Here is a 12,843-nt window from a genome sequence, read left to right as displayed (position 1 = left end):
AAATATACAAATTATAACAATCCATATATAATCTTTGCTGTAACTAGCCTAAATAAACACCCATAGAAAAAAATGCAAGTAAACATTTTACAACTGATCAAACTTACAGTGTGATATTGCATGTCACGTGCCTAAAATTATAAAAGCATATAAACAAATTATATCTAAACTTAGCTGCAACTAGTTTAAACAAATATACCCATTAAAATAAATGCAAGTAAATATTTAAATTTGATACCTCGTGCCTGAATGAACCATGTCTAAAGTAGCAAGTTTAATACAAATATAAACAAGCAATATATAAACTTAGTTGCAACTGACATAAAAAAATTGCAAGTAAAAAAAAATAAAAATAGATTTACAACTAATTTAAACTTACCGTGTGATACAGCATGACCTGTGACTAAAATAGCAAATTATAAAAGCATATACAAACTTAAATATATAAATTATAACAACCCATATATGAGCCCATAAGATGCATGGTGGTATAAGTCACTTTTTTCAATATTTTGAGTTATTTCCATTAATTGCTAGCATTTTGTTTATTCTATTACATGGCAAAGTGGTATATCTCTAATGATATTGATAATGATGCTGGAACTGTTTTTTGTTATGCTCCTCACTAAACAGTTGATTTTGTTCACAGCCATAGTGATATTAGTCAGACTTTTCAAAACTAGATATGAGTGACTTATACCACTATGCATCTCAGGGGCTCATATAAACTTTGCTGTAACTAGCCTAAATAAATACTCATAAAAAAAATGCAAGTAAACATTTTACAACTGATGAAACTTACAGTGTGATATTGCATGTCGCATGCTTAAAATAGTCAATCATAAAAGCATATAAACAAATTATATGTAAACTTAGCTGCAACTAGTTTAAATAATTATACCTCATGCCTGAATGAACCATGTATAAAGTAGCAAGTTCTATACAAAAATAAACAAACAATATATGAACTTAGTTGCAACTAATATAAAAAAATTGCAAGTAAAAAAAAAATAATAGTTTTAAAACTAATTTAAACTTACAGTGTGATATAGCATAACACATGTCTAAAATAGCAAATCATAAAAGCATATACAAACTTAAATATAAAAATTAAAACAATCCCTTTATAAACTTTGCTATAACTAGCCTAAATAAACACCCATAAAAAAAATGCAAGTAAACATTTTACAACTGATGAAACTTACAGTGTAATTTTGCATACCACATGTCTAAAATTGCAAATTATAAAATCATATAAACTAGCTCTATGTAAACATAGCTGCAACTAACCTAAATAATGATACCCATCATTGATGGGTCTTTTGATGGCATCAAAAGAAATGTTAACATTTTTAATTTTATAACTGATTTAAATTTATACCGTAAATTACTACATGTCACGTTTAAAATAGAGAATTACACAAGGATATATACAAGTCATATAGTCTTAATTATAGAAATAATTGTTCAACTAACCTTTTAGTTTATCATATTAAAAAATTAAAAATATATTCAATGCTTAATATAGAAAATTTAAAATAAGTTTAACAACCTTCGAAATTACAAATAACAGAGTATAATTTAAACTGCGTTTATCCATTTGCTTTCTCTACTAAAATTTAGTAAAAAAAGATAATGGATAAACACAATTAAAATTGTGCTTTTTTAAAATAGCTTCACATTTAGTCGAAATGTGAAGCTATTTAAAAAATGGCAAATTAAACTTACTGCAACAAACCTTTATCTACAATTTAAATATGGTTTAAGAAGATCGCCCTTTAAAATTTATCATTTATAAATAAAGAACTTGACAAATATAAATCAAACAAACAAGACTTAAAAAAATAATCTACAGAGAATGCACTTCATAATTTCTTATAGAAACCCTTTTTAACAAAAACTTCAGTTGTTTTTCAACGGATTTGAATATTTAATCCGTTGAAATAACGAAATTTCGAAGAATCCGTTAATAGTTTATTTTACTCCGTTAATTTTGTGATTTTTGGTTACGAATTACTTCGTTAATTTATCGGAAAAAAGAAATCCGTTGCTTTTTCTAACGGATTGTTTTTAGAGTGTATAAATATAACTCAGCTCTCCATTTAAACATCAGCCGAGACTGCAAGAACATGTCTGAGTTAACTAAAACTTTTATGACGAGAATCTCACTATTCTGCAGCAGTAACAATGAGGAGTATTGTTGCTTGCGAATAACAACATTAAGTAAATGGGCACCATGATTTACAAATAACTCACTTAAACTGCTCCATGGTGGCATGTTTAAAATCAAGCGAAGTGCATTATTTTATGCAACCCACAGACGATGGAATGAGTCTTTTCTCCAAAGACACCACAGCTGACATCCATAGATTGGGCTGCAAAAGGCATAAAATAATATGATCTTTGTTTTTATTTGCGTAGAGCTGAACTTTATACGGATAAGTTTAGCTTTAACCTACATAGAGCGCACGTGTTTTAAAATACCTTTGTCATCCTGCATATCGTTTCAGATCAAATGACCCAGGTATTTATACTGACTAGTGTATGTGAGAACCGTACCTGATAATGTGAGACGAGGGCTATTTATAAGGGGTTTATAAATTTTAAAAAACATTATTTGAAATTTAATATTGATATAAACTATATTATGTTTTACAGCGTAACTGGAGCATAAGTCAAGTAAGATCTGGAGACCTTTGGCTGAAGGTGCACACAGGACAATATCATCAGCATAAAGAAGATGGTTAACAAGAGAAGGACCCAAGCAACAGCCAACGGTAGTTTTATTGAGTAAAACACTAAGATTGTTAATATATATATTAAATAGAAGGGGAGACAGTACACCTCCTTGTCGCACTCCATTACTGATATTAAATGTTTTGGATAATATTCCACCCAAAAGGATCTGAGCTGTTTAACCAACACACCAGACAATGAGTAAGCGTAAAGTCACACCAGAGAGTTTTAGATTTTAGCCAACTCTATCAAAGGTTTTACTAATGTCAATAAATGCCACAAGCATATTTGAGCCATGTGATCGGTAAAAATTTAAAATATCTTTTAAAATAAGATCTGGCATAAAAGTGCTATGGTTTTTCTTAAATCCGAATATTGGTTGGGAGCCCCAATGAAATTTTCATAAATGCGTGAGACAAAAATATGTTTCAAAATCTTGGAGAAAATTGCCACCGATGCACTTGGATAATAATAAGAAGAATTGGAGATGTCACCATTCTTATCTTTAACAACAGGAGAAATAACATAGTGTGAAGCACCAATTGCCATGTATCCATGATAAAGCATGGAGGAAAACCACAATGACAAAATATTGAAGTAATTTGGGCTAGCATAGAAATAATGCTCCAACTGGAGTCCAAAATGGTCAGCTGCTTCTCCACAGGACATATGATTTATGATAGATTGGACTTCATCAGGAGTGACAAGATAGGCAACATCTTTTAGAAGATTACTGTGTTTGACAATAAAGTTGTTATTTATATTGCATATTGGCTTGACTGAGTTGAACAGGGTGGAATAGTTACTGTACCACATGTGGCATTCATTATCAGGACCTGAGGCAGAGTCAATAGAAGGTGGAAGACTACATTTATTGCTGCGAATACAAGCCACGGTCGACCAGAAACTGGTATAGTTCTTATTCGCTAAGCTGTTCGCGAGCTTTTCTGCTTTTATAGTATCTTCCTTTTTTTTGCAGAAATGAATGTCATATTTATGAAAGGCTATTGAATTTTTAAAATGATTGAAGATTGGGTCAAATTTTTGTTTATTATAGCTACGCCATAAACAGAATACATCTTTAGTAGCCTTATTAGCATCTTTCACATAATCTCTCCAACCTGTCAATGGTTGTTTTCTATTGAAACTTGATTTAGAACAATTAAGTCATTGAGATGAAGATTGAGTAAGACATTCATTCAGGATATTGTACAGTTGTTTAATCTGCTTAACATGCTCATGTGAGTTACAGTGTACATTACTACAGTTAATTACTTCAAACTGACCCATGTTAATTGAAGACATTAAGTTAAACACATTGGAAGTATACTCCTTTATCATAATGGTCAACAAAGCATTAAAATTTATTTTAGCGGATCTTGTCAAAGTAAGGTGAGCAGTAGAGGAAGAAGATATATCAAACGCTAGAGGGAAATGATCAGATGAACTAGTTGACTGAATTATTTCGAAGTTATTAATATTGCATAGAGAACTTTGGGAGACAAGGCAGTGATCAATCCCAAAAGAGGTGCCCCATGCTTCACTAACAAAGGTAAAGGAATAATGTGGAAGACATCATGTGGAAGACATCATGTGGACATGTATCAGGTGAAGGAATCATGTGGACAGATATCAGCTGTAATAAGATGTTCATCAGTACAAAAATCAACAATGAGACTAATACATTGGGACCGAAATCTTGGATCACAAATAAAGTCACCAGTAATAACAAGTTTACCATTTAAATCTGAAATAAGAGCTGAGAAACTACCAAGGCATTCAAGATACTTATCAACATTCTCATATGAATCACAAGGCAAGTAGACATTGATAGTAGTGAACTTATCAGAAAAGTTTTTTTACAAGTTGGATAGCAACAGACCATGAATTATCAGTAGTAACAGCTCGAGTTCTACAGTAAACAGAATCACAACTCAGGATAGTAACACCACCAAACAGTCAGCCACGAACAAAACCTGCTGAAGAATCAGTTGGAGACACTCCAAAGCCAAAAAAACCAGGTACAATGTTGTTCAAGAAACTAAGTTCAGTGTTAAGAAACCAAATCTTTTGGAGACAGATGATATCATATGTTGTAGAAAAAAATACTAATTTGTGTAGAACTTTTTACACCGCGACAATTAAAGCTACAAATTCTTACTGCCATTTTTAATGAAACGACGCACAAGCGCATTTTCTGGCCATTTGCTACCGTCGTAGAGCCTAACAGCATCTACAGCAGAGACAGATACTTTAAAGGAAGAGTGATATTTACTTGTAACAATTTTTAGGCAATTGGCTTTTAAATGATAGATTGACAAATTCAGCTAATTCTTCAGCAGAGGCAGTATGCGACAAACAAGAAACAAATGTAGAAGCGGTTTTTGAGCAATCATACGAATAAAGTGGATTTTGCATACATAAAGTGTTTGGAATTTTTCTAGAACCAATAAGCACTTTTTGCTTTCGTTTTTTCTTCAGATGAGTAACAGTTTGGAAATCAACAGGGTCCAATACTGGTTGAGAGGTCTCATAAGATAAAGGATGACCAGATAAGTGAAAATCGTTACCACAGTTATTAGCATGATCAACAAATAAGTGCGCATCAGTAATTGAGTTCTTTAATACCGAATTTGACTCAATTTTGATAGTTGAATTAGATGGAGAATCAACTTGAGTTTGAGGGTAGGGATCAAGGATGGGTGATTTTACATTAGCAGTTGGAAGGAATGGTCAGTCATTGACAGAAAGTTGGGTCTGCTCATCATAAATAGGAAGTTGGTTTTTGTTTTTTGTTAATGGATTTAATGTTTGTGTTTTTTGTTAATGGATGTAACATGTTTTTCAAGATCAGTGAACAAATTATGTAACCTTTTACTGATCGACTCCATGAATTGATTCGAAAAAGAATTTAGCTTAACAGCCGTCATATTGACTTGCTCAGTTAGATACAAAGCATGGGTAGTACATTCAACAGAGTGAGAACTTGTGGAATTTAAGTTATTTATTTTGCTTATTTATTATTATATATATTTTGCTATTTACATTTATTGGATTACCTGCGGCACAAAGATTAAGAATGTCAGTCTGCATGTGGTGTATCTGCTGCAATATAGTAGTGACACCCATGTAATCAGTATCCACAAAGGGAAGACGTGTCAAATCTTTTGCATGGAATTCAGGACATTTTATATCGGTAGCATCGTTTAGAGAATTTATGTCAAGCATCAGTCTACAGATATCTTGGACGTAATTTTTTTTTATCGGGACCTTTATTTCTCGACAAACGCTTGGATTCAGTTATCTTTTTAATAGGATCTATTGACAAAAGGGTTGAAAGTGCTATTTCAATTTCTTCGTCAGTAAGGAAGCTAGAAACGATCTTAAATATAGCTTTACAGAGCAAAACATCAACTTTGTTGAAGACATAGCATAAAAGCTCATTAACAATCATAAAGTCGATGCAAAGCGTGGTATCAGTAACACTATTACAAGCTTTCAAATGTGAAATATTTTTTCGTCAATCACTTCCAGCAAGTTACTTTACCCTTTTAATTAAAAAATATATTAGAGTAAACAATAAAAGAGTTAAAACTTGTTTGCCAATATTATTATTATTTAAAGCATGGCCGGCAGCCATAATGCGTACAACCTGTGATTACTGTGATAACCAAAATATTGAAGGTAAATTTAAAGAAAATAAGTGCGAATTTTTTTAATTTATAAAAATTGTAATAATTAACAAGTAAAATTGATCAATTAAATGCATCACTCTCATGTTAAAGTTAATAGTAAGGTAGAGAATGCCAGGGGTAGGGGACTTTACCCCTCCTCCAATTTTTGTTCTGAAGTTTATGTTGTTTTTTTCCATATCTTTACTTATAGCAAGGCTGCAAGCAACCACTATTAGAGATGAAAAGCTACTGGAAGAGAAAAGATGAAGTTTATATAACAAGATAACGATTGCCTGACGGTTGTTTTTTTTTTTATTTTCTTTTTATTTTTTGTATTTTAGGGTTGAAAATTTCCGGAAGTTTTCCGAAATTTTTACTCAAATAAACTTCATAGTTATTATATAGTTTTATAAACTCATCTCTTTGTTTCAAAAATATGTTTTATTATCGTAGTATTTAAGTATTCTTTAAATATTTCAACAAAAAATATAAAATAATAAATTCTCACAAGCAAAAAATGTACATCTTTTAATCAAATTTTTATAGCCAATTTAAAAATCACGCATATCTTTAAAAACAATAAAATGCTCAAGTTGTTATATGCTACTTTTACTTTACATTACTTTTGTAAAACAACAAAAGTAGATGTTTTCCGCGTTAGTTTATCCTTTGAGCTTGTGTATAACATATTTCTAGCTAGTACTTCTCTCAACTACGATGTAAAATATTCATAAAAAATACTTTTTTAAATTTAATATATTTTTTTGTGTATTATTTTTGCAGAGTGTTTTAAAGAAACAAAGATTTTTTATGCATACATATTGCATACAAAGACGATTTTAGGGGAAGGGTGTGTTGAGGAAGGGGATGTTTTACCCCTCAAAGATTGTGATTTTTAAGTTATAATTGTTTTTTTGACGAATTTAGTCGGCTAGTTGGGTATTTGACACAATTCAGTAGAGTGAAATTTAGTTTTTAAAATCTTTTATTTTTAAAAACGGTTTTTTTTACGGATAAACCCTTTTTCCCTCATTTTTTTAATATATGATTTATAAAGTCATAAGTCTTCTAGCACGGTTGTAGAGAGTGAAACTTTTTCTTCTTATTATTTTTGGTGCCCCAAGATGTCCTTACGGTCTTATCACAGAACACCACGGAAGCGCATTATAGAAGGCTTAGGGTTTATTAATAGTAGTAAAGCAACTGCTTGAGCTATTAAACAGTGTACTGAGTACTATCTATGCTTTGAGTCAAGTTCTTTAACAAATTTAAAAATGAATAAAGTACCTAAAACTATAAAGTATTTAAACGAACGCATAATTAAACTTCAGTAATTTTTTTTTCCAAATAATTGTGCGATTGATAGTTTTTTATTTATTATAAAAAAAACATTTTTATTATAAAAAAACAATAAGCTACTAAAATTTAAAACGCATTTTTAACGACTTTAAAAGAAGCATCGCTAGTACTATCTTTAATAGCGTTTCTTTTAAGAAGAGATGGGCCGATTCCGATTCCGATTCTCCCGATTCCACCGATTCTCAAGGAATCGTAAGAATCGCGATTCTCAACTTGTTTTTAACGATTCCGATTCTTTTTTATAAGACTTTTTAACGACTTCACTTCTTTTATTATTACTCCTTCATAATTTAAGTTAATATATTCACTCGTTGCCGTTGAGATTTTTTTTTGTTTAATTTACGTTAAATCTTCACTTTCGCATTTAATATCATCGTTGAAGTTAAGTAACTGTGAAGGAAAACCTTAACAACAGATCTTATTTGCTTGTTTTATTATAATAATTGTTATTGTTAGTATTATTATAAATGTTGTTTTAATTTCAGAATATGAATATATATATATATATATATATATATATATATATATATATATATATATATATATATATATATATATATATATATATGTATATATAGTGTCATTATCATGCCGAAACGTAAAAAAAGCGAGGTATGGGACTATTTTGTGATCAATTCAAATGACACTAACTCTGCAATGTGCAGCTTTTGCAAAACTGTTATATCCAGGGGTGGTGGCAGAGTTTGTCAGTGATACACAACATCGAACATGCTAAAGCATTTAAAAACCTTTCATAAATCTGAAATCAAAAATCAGAAACATGATAAAGCTAGCGTTATCGATTTTAATATATGCAAGGAACCCTAAGTCTGAGGATAGCTCTACCGCAGGACCATCTTGTAAATCCAGTCCTAACCCTGCTTTTGAAACTCTTAAGCCAAGGGAACCTCGATCTACTACACTCGCATCCGCATTCACAAGTTTCAACCGTAAGTCTAAGGATGCGGAGATCAATACTAGAAGCTCTTTTTCCACAATTAGTACTATAAAAATGAAGTCTAGATCTTTATCTACTAAACAACCAACAATACACCAAGTGTTTGCAAAGACCAGACCTCTCACGTCTGCAGATCCAAAGGCAATAAAAATTACAAGGCTTATTGCTGAAATGATATGCACAGATAACCAACCTGTTAGTATAGTAGAAAATCCCAGTTTCAAGAGGTTACTACAGTTTTTGAAGCCAAGGTATACGATATCAAGCAGAAAATACTTCTCGACAATTGAAATTCCTAGCATTTATTAGAAGGTATCAAGTAAAATTCAGTTCTTGGCAAAAAAAAGCTAATCATGTTAGTATAACTACCGACATGTGGAGCTCAACAGCCAATATTGATTACATGAGCCTAACAGCACATTTCCTCACAAAAGATATAAAACAAATTCACATTTATCTTGACGTGGTACCTTTTCTTTATGAGTCCCACACCGCAACCAATCTTGTTAACTTTATGAATGAATCACTTGAGCGTTGGGGACTACTTGAAAAACTCAATGTAGTAGTAAGAGATAATGCCAAAAATATTGTTTCTGCTATGGAAGTCGGGAAGTTTACAAATATTCCTTGTCTTGCCCATACACTTTAGTTGGTTGTGAAAGACGGCTGCCTCGAGAATGAACGCATATCTTTACTAACTGCTACCTGTAGAGGAATAGTAGGACACTTTAAACATTCGGTTAAGTTATAAAAACTTTTGAGACAATCTTAGGAGATTCTGGGACTGCCTAAACACAGCATTATTCAAGATGAGCCAACTAGATAGAATAGCATCTTCCACATGCTGAACCGTTTAATTAAACAAAAAGATGCAATTCTGTTGGTAACGCCACATTTCCCAAAAGCTACTCGACAAAACAAGGAGTTGTCAACCGGAGAATGGGATAGTTTGGTTACTCTCGTTGCTGCTTTAAAAGTGTTTGAAGAGGTCACGCTTACTGCAAGTTCATCGAAAGTGACCACATTAGAAGTTATCCCAATAATAAATGCAGTTAACATGTCAATTGATCGCATCAAGGACTACGGAAATTTTAAAGAATCTCTGTGTCAATTTTTGCATCAACGTTACGGAGACTGCGAGAACGAGCCTATATATACTTTTGCAACAATACTAAATCCCAGATTTAAAAACAAGATTTTTAGGAGCAGGACGATGGCTGAGAAAGCTGTTACTTTATTAATTGACGAGTTAAATGCATTGGACATAGACGAGGGTCATGAAATTAAAGCTGCTGAAAATCAAGAACCTACCACACCTGCTCCAGGTGCTGTCTGGTCATTATATAACCAATTAATCAACACAAATTCTGTAGTAAGTATTGTGCTTCTATATCAGTATTGTACTTTAAATATTGCAAGCCTATAAATTGTTTTAATGTTTTAGATTTATACTGCGCATTACACAATGTCAGACGAAGTAGCAGTGTACTTGAAAGAACCTCTACTTGCAAGTCACGAGGACGTCTTTGAAAACTGGAGAAAATCCAAATTTCTTAACATGAAAAAACTAGCACAGAAACATTTAGGGACGCCTCTATGTAGAGTGTTTTCGGAGCGGTTGTTTAGTACTGCGAGTCTTCTCTGCGACCGGAAAAGAAGCCAGTTAACTCCGGAACGAGTGCAAATGCTTGTGTTTTTGAACAAGAACCTCCCGTTTCTAAACTATCAGTACTAACGGTACTAATATCATATGTAAAAGCAGATTGAAAAGACAACATTCTGTGTATCTGATCACTTTTACCATTACTTATGACTATATTATTTGTTTCTTAATAATAAAAAGTTCCATACAAACATATATATTGTTTAATATTATGCTACTTGTTTAGTTGCTATTATTTCACAGGGCAACACGGTTTTCAAAATAGAGGGGGAACACTCCCTTATTTCAAAAAAAAAAGTCTATTTATAGGTCAATTTTTTTAAAAAGGGGCATGCTCCTGGGCCTTGGTGTCTTTGGTCCTGTTTCACCTGTACCAATATAACTATTTTTTGTTGTTTTCACTTTTAAAATCTGCATAAGTATTAAATCAACATGATATAACGGTTAAATTATTAATTTAACTACCAGTTTTAATTAAAATAATAAGAAGCGCAAAAGAATCGGAATGGGTAAAGAATCGGAGTCGCAACAGAGAATCGGAATCGGTATTTTTCGGAATCGACCCATATCTACTTTTAAGTTTAATAATTAAGCAACTAAAAAAAGTAATTATGTTTTAGCATGGTTTTTACATGAATTATAAAAGCATGTCAAGTTTTACCCAAAATGAATTTATTTGAAATTACTTTTAAAAATAACCATGCTAAAACATTGCTTTCTTTGAAAGCATGCGTTTTTTTTTTAATTTTCATAAGGTAATGTTTGCTTGCCCTTTTTTAAGTTTTGAAAAAAACTTTTAAGATTTTCAGAAATTATATAATTTAATAGAATATATTGAACTATTATGTTTATTATAGTTTTTATTTTTTACTGTGCGTTTAACAACACCAATAATATGGTATTTTATTATTAAATTCTTAATATTATAAATGTAATAGTTAATATATATATATTAAGTATTTAATATTAACTTAATATAATAATTTATAAAATACTCATTATTATATTATTATTTTAAATGTTTTAACAAAGATATGTCAAAACAACTTCTATTTTATTTTCAGCTCACTTTTAATTAAATTTCTTTTCAATTTAGTTCGTTTTTTTTATTAGTAAATAAATTTAAACTAACTAAATTGAGAAAAATTCACTATTTTGTATTAATGGATAACAATTTACAGTCACATATTGTATACTAGTTACAAGGCCGTAAACAACTTTTTTGATGATTGAGTTAAGCAACTTTGAAACATAAAGAAAACTCCATATTTAAGTATGTTCATATATAATATATGAGAAATGAGGATGCTATGCAAAAAATGCGGTGATTGGAGACTGGGAGCAACAAAAAACCTAAAACGTAAGCGCCCCTACCCCCCCAGCCCTAAATAAGAGGGCAATAAGTAAAATTTGTTACTTTTTTTTCAATATTAAAGTTAATTTATATTCATTGACGAATTTCAAACTTGATTCAATTATCTCTTGTTGTTCGGTTTTTATGACCATACAAAGTTTACACCCCCCTCAAATTGAGGGAGCTATAAACTTTATAAGGTCAAAAAAGCCGATCAACATCAGATTATTGAATTAAGTTTTAAATTCGCCAATAAATATATAGATTAAGTTTAAGATTGAAAAAAAAAAAAATTAACTCATTACCGTCCTCTTTGGGGCTGGGGGGGTAAAAACGTTTTGGGGTTTTCGTTTTTGAATTAATAAAAAAATTCATGAATGAAAGTTATTTAAAAATAAAACCCCCTTATAATTTAAATAAAAGCTATTTAAATTAAAAAAAAAAAAAAAAAAATTGAAAAGAATTGAAAAAAAGCTATTCATCGCCGATGGCACGGGTTTAGAAGTGTAGGTGCGCATCCATCTATTTTAAAAAAAAAAGTCCTCTAAAAGTTCTCTTTAAAAAAAATACCAAAGAAAAGCGTTTTTCGAAAAAAGTGGGGAAGTGTTTTCCCTGTTCTCCCTGCGATGTCGGCCTGTTATTCGACATTTTAATAAAACGTTCGTCAATAAATAAAAAAACGAACGTCAAGTTTGTTTAATAAAAAAAACAATTTGTCGGGCTCTGCCCCCACTGTTGTCTTGTACCCTGAAAATAACTTTAACATCCACGTTCACCGACGCTACAGAGATGACAAAAGGTTCAAAGCTCCAGCTAGTTTGAAATGTAGTGAAAAATTAATTGCAAGACTCCGCTTCAAAAAATCTATATACTTGCAGATCAAAATATTTATATTTTTCGAAAGATCAATAAATATAGAATGATGTTTAATAAATATATTTTTGATATCACCAAGGTCACATGGCCTGTTTGAGCATCAAAATACGGTATATAAAAATTTGCTTAAACTTATTTAAATTGATAAACACAGGTACTCAAAAATAATCTTTTACATTTGTAATCATTTCTTTGGATTCACCACCCCTGAAAACAGTCAGGT

Source organism: Hydra vulgaris, chromosome 15 (genome assembly GCF_038396675.1).
Source record: "Hydra vulgaris chromosome 15, alternate assembly HydraT2T_AEP".
NCBI classification, from domain to species: Eukaryota; Metazoa; Cnidaria; class Hydrozoa; order Anthoathecata; family Hydridae; genus Hydra; species Hydra vulgaris.
Note: the sequence above shows the minus strand (reverse complement) of the source record.